General features: G+C 44.2%; 1 protein-coding gene across 17 annotated transcripts in view; it reads left to right on the top strand.

The window, feature by feature from the left end:
• The window catches only part of mctp1a (multiple C2 domains, transmembrane 1a), a 224733-nt gene that overhangs the window by 142160 nt on the left and 77573 nt on the right, over positions 1-5000 (top strand). The window lies entirely within an intron of this gene.

The raw sequence follows: 5000 nt of genomic DNA, 5'->3' as shown, positions 1-5000 counted from the left end.
CCCCCAGTGTATGTGACAATAAAAACACATGTATATACAACTATCAAGTGTATGTAACAATAGAAACACATTTTGATACACCTATCCAGTATATGTAACAATAGAAACACATTTTGATACACCTATCCAGTGTATGTAACAATAGAAACACATTTTGATACACCTATCCAGTGTATGTAACAATTTAAACACATTTTGATACACCTATCCAGTGTATGTAACAATAGAAACACATTTTGATACACCTATCCAGTGTATGTAACAATAGAAACACATTTTGATACACCTATCCAGTATATGTAACAATAGAAACACATTTTGATACACCTATCCAGTGTATGTAACAATAGAAACACATTTTGATACACCTATCCAGTGTATGTAACAATAGAAACACATTTTGATACACCTATCCAGTGTATGTAACAAAATAAATACATTTTGATACACCTATCCAGTGTATGTAACAATTTAAACACATTTTGATACACCTATCCTGTGTATGTCAGAATAGAAACACACTTTAATACACCTATCTGGTGTATGTAACAATAGAAACAAATTTTTAAACACCTATCCAGTGTATGTAACAATAGAAACACATTTTGATACACCTATCCAGTGTATGTAACAATAGAAACACATTTTGATACACCTATCCAGTGTATGTCAGAATAGAAACACACTTTAATACACCTATCTGGTGTATGTAACAATAGAAACAAATTTTTAAACACCTATCCAGTGTATGTAACAATAGAAACACATTTTGATACACCTATCCAGTGTATGTAACAATAGAAACACATTTTGATACACCTATCCAGTATATGTAACAATAGAAACACATTTTGATACACCTATCCAGTGTATGTAACAATAGAAACACATTTTGATACACCTATCCAGTGTGTGTAACAATAGAAACACATTTGGATACACCTATCCAGTGTATGTAACAATATAAACACATTTTGATTCACCTATTGTCACGGTCTTCCTCCTCTTCATCTGAAGAGGAGAGGCGAGAAGGATCAGAGGACCAAAATGCGACGTGGTATGTGTTCATAGTGAATTTTAATAAAGAAAACACTGAACACTGAAACACACTATACAAAAACAATAAACCAATGACGACTGTGAAGCTACAAATGAGACCTGTGCTGACACAAGCCACTAACATAGACAATCACCCACAAACAAACAGTGCAACCCAGGCTACCTAAGTATGATTCTCAATCAGAGACAACTAATGACACCTGCCTCTGATTGAGAACCATACTAGGCCGAAACATAGAAATCCCAAATCATAGAAAATCAAACATAGACTGCCCACCCAACTCACGCCCTGACCATACTAAATAAATACGAAACAAAGGAAATAAAGGTCAGAACGTGACACCTATCCAGTGTATGTAACAATAGAAACACATTTTGATTCACCTATCCAGTGTATGTAACAATAGAAACACATTTGATACACCTATCCAGTGTATGTAACAATAGAAACACATTTTGATACACCTATCCAGTGTATGTAACAATAGAAACACATTTTGATACACCTATCCAGTGTATGTAACAAAATAAACACATTTTGATACACCTATCCAGTGTATGTAACAATAGAAACACACTTTAATACACCTATCTGGTGTATGTAACAATAGAAACACACTTTAATACACCTATCTGGTGTATGTAACAATAGAAACACACAGTAATACACCTATCCAGTGTATGTAACAATAGAAACACACAGTAATACACCTATCCAGTGTATGTAACAATAGAAACACATTTTGATACACCTATCCAGTGTATGTAACAATAGAAACACATTTTGATACACCTATCCGGTGAATGTAACAATAGAAACACATTTTGATACACCTATCCAGTGTATGTAACAATAGAAACACACTTTAATACAACTATCCAGTGTATGTAACAATAGAAACACACAGTAATACACCTATCCAGTGTATGTAACAATAGAAACACACAGTAATACACCTATCCAGTGTATGTAACAATAGAAACACATTTTGATACACCTATCCAGTGTATGTAACAATAGAAACACATTTTGATACACCTATCCAGTGTATGTAACAATATAAACTCATTTTGATACACCTATCCAGTGTATGTAACAATATAAACACATTTTGATACACCTATCCAGTGTATGTAACAATAGAAACACATTTTGATACACCTATCCAGTGTATGTAACAATAGAAACACACTTTGATACACCTATCCAGTGCATGTAACAATAGAAACACATTTTGATACACCTATCCTGTGTATGTAACAATAGAAACACACTTGAATACACCTATTCAGTGTATGTAACAATAGAAACACATTTTAATACATCTATCCAGTGTATGTAACAATAGAAACACACAGTAATACACCTATCCAGTGTATGTAACAATAGAAACTCATTTTGATACACCTATCCAGTGTATGTAACAATAGAAACACACGTTAATACACCTATCTAGTGTATGTAACAATATAAACACATTTTGATACACCTATCAATTGTATGTAACAATAGAAACACATTTTGATACACCTATCCAGTGTGTGTAACAATATAAACACATTTTGATACACCTATTGTAACGGTATTCTTTATGAGAAGGAGAGTCGGACCAAAATGCGGCGTGTCTATTGCAATCCATGTTTAATGAATTAACACACTAAACACAAACACTACCAAAACAATAAACTTAACAAAACCCGAAACAGCCTATACTTGTGTATCCTAACACAGAACAATGACATCAGGACACTAAGGACAGGAACAATCACCCACAAACACACAGTGAAACCCAGGCTACCTAAATATGGTTCCCAATCAGAGACAATGACTAACACCTGCCTCTGATTGAGAACCATATCAGGTCGGACATAGAAATAGACAAACAAGACATGAAACATAGAATGCCCACTCAGATCACACCCTGACCAATCAAAACATAGAAAATACAAAGTAAACTATGGTCAGGGCGTGACAGTACCCCCCCCCCAAGGTGCGGACTCCGGCCGCAAAACCTGAACCTATAGGGGAGGGTCTGGGTGGGCATCTGTCCGCGGTGGCGGCTCTGGCGCTGGACGTGGACCCCACTCCATGACAGTTTTAATCCCCCTCCTAAACGTCCCTAAATAGGTTACCCACCACAATGATAACATGGGACAGAGGGACAGCTCGGGACAGAGGTAACTCGGGACAGATGGGTAGCTCAGCCCTGAGAGGAAGCTCAGCACTGAGAAGAAGCTCAGCACTGAGAGGAAGCTCAGGCAGGTGGTTGGATCCGGCAGATCCTGGCTGGCTGGCGGTTCTGGAAGATCCTGGCTGACTGGCGGATCCAGGAGAATCTGGTCGACTGGCAGATCCGGAAGAGTCTGGTCGACTGGCAGATCTGGAAGAGTCTGGTCGACTGGCAGATCTGGAAGAGTCTGGTCGACTGGCAGATCTGGAAGAGTCTGGTCGACTGGCAGATCTGGAAGAGTCTGGACGACTGGCAGATCTGGAAGAGTCTGGACGACTGGCAGATCTGGAAGAGTCTGGACGACTGGCAGATCTGGAAGAGTCTGGACGACTGGCAGATCTGGAAGAGTCTGGACGACTGGCAGATCTGGAAGAGTCTGGACGACGGGCAGATCTGGAAGAGTCTGGTCGACTGGCAGATCTGGAAGAGTCTGGTCGACTGGCAGATCTGGAAGAGTCTGGACGACTGGCAGATCTGGAAGAGTCTGGACGACTGGCAGATCTGGAAGAGTCTGGACGACTGGCAGATCTGGAAGAGTCTGGACGACTGGCAGATCTGGAAGAGTCTGGACGACTGGCAGATCTGGAAGAGACTGGTCGACACAGACTGGCTGCTCTGGCTGCTCCATGCTGACTGACAGCTCTGGCTGCTCCATGCTGGCAGACTGCTCTGGCTGCTCCATGATGACTGACAGCTCTGGCTGCTCCATGCTGACTGGCTGCTCCATGCTGACTGGCAGCTCTGGCTGCTCCATGCTGACTGGCAGCTCTGGCTGCTCCATGCTGACTGGCTGCTCTGGCTGCTCCATGCTGACTGGCTGCTCCATGCTGACTGGCTGCTCCATGCTGACTGGCGGCCCTGGCTGCTCCATGCTGACTGGCGGCCCTGGCTGCTCCATGCTGACTGGCGGCCCTGGCTGCTCCATGCTGACTGACGGCCCTGGCTGCTCCATGCTAACTGGCAGCTCTGGCGGCTCCTTGCAGACTGGCAGCTCTGGCGGCTCCTTGCAGACTGGCAGCTTTGGCGGCATCCTGCAGACTGGCAGCTCTGGCGGCTCCTTGCAGACTGGCAGCTCCATGCAGACTGGCAGCTCTATGCAGACTGGCAGCTCCTTGCAGACTGGCAGCTCCTTGCAGACTGGCAGCTCCTTGCTAACTGGCAGCTCTATGCTAACTGGCAGCTCTATGCTAACTGGCAGCTCTATGCTAACTGGCAGCTCTATGCTAACTGGCAGCTCTATGCTAACTGGCAGTTCTGAACAGGCGGGAGACTCCGGCAGCGCTGTAGAGAAGGCAGGCTCTAACAGCGCTAAACAGGCGGGAGACTCCGACAGCGCTGAAGAGAAGGGAGGCTCTGGCAGCGCTGGACAGGCGAGGCGCACTGTAGGCCTGATGCGTGGTGCTGGCACTGGTGGTACTGGGCCGAGGACACGCACAGGAAGCCTGGTGCGGGGAGCTGCTACCGGAGGGCTGGGGTGTGGAGGTGGTACTGGAAAAACCGGACCGTGCAGGCGCACTGGAGCTCTTGAGCACCGAGCCTGCCCAACCTTACCTGGTTGAATGCTCACGGTCGCCCTGCCAGTGCGGCGAGGTGGAATAGCCCGCACTGGACTATGCAGGCGAACCGGAGAAACCGAGCGCAAGGCTGGTGCCATGTAAACCGGCCCAAGGAGACGCACTGGGGACCAGCTGCGTAGAGCCGGCTTCATGG

The sequence above is a fragment of the Oncorhynchus mykiss genome, chromosome 11, assembly GCF_057628025.1.
Source record: "Oncorhynchus mykiss isolate SJ-2025 chromosome 11, ASM5762802v1, whole genome shotgun sequence".
NCBI lineage: Eukaryota > Metazoa > Chordata > Actinopteri > Salmoniformes > Salmonidae > Oncorhynchus > Oncorhynchus mykiss.
Note: the sequence above shows the minus strand (reverse complement) of the source record. Positions and strands in the feature narration are given on the sequence as shown.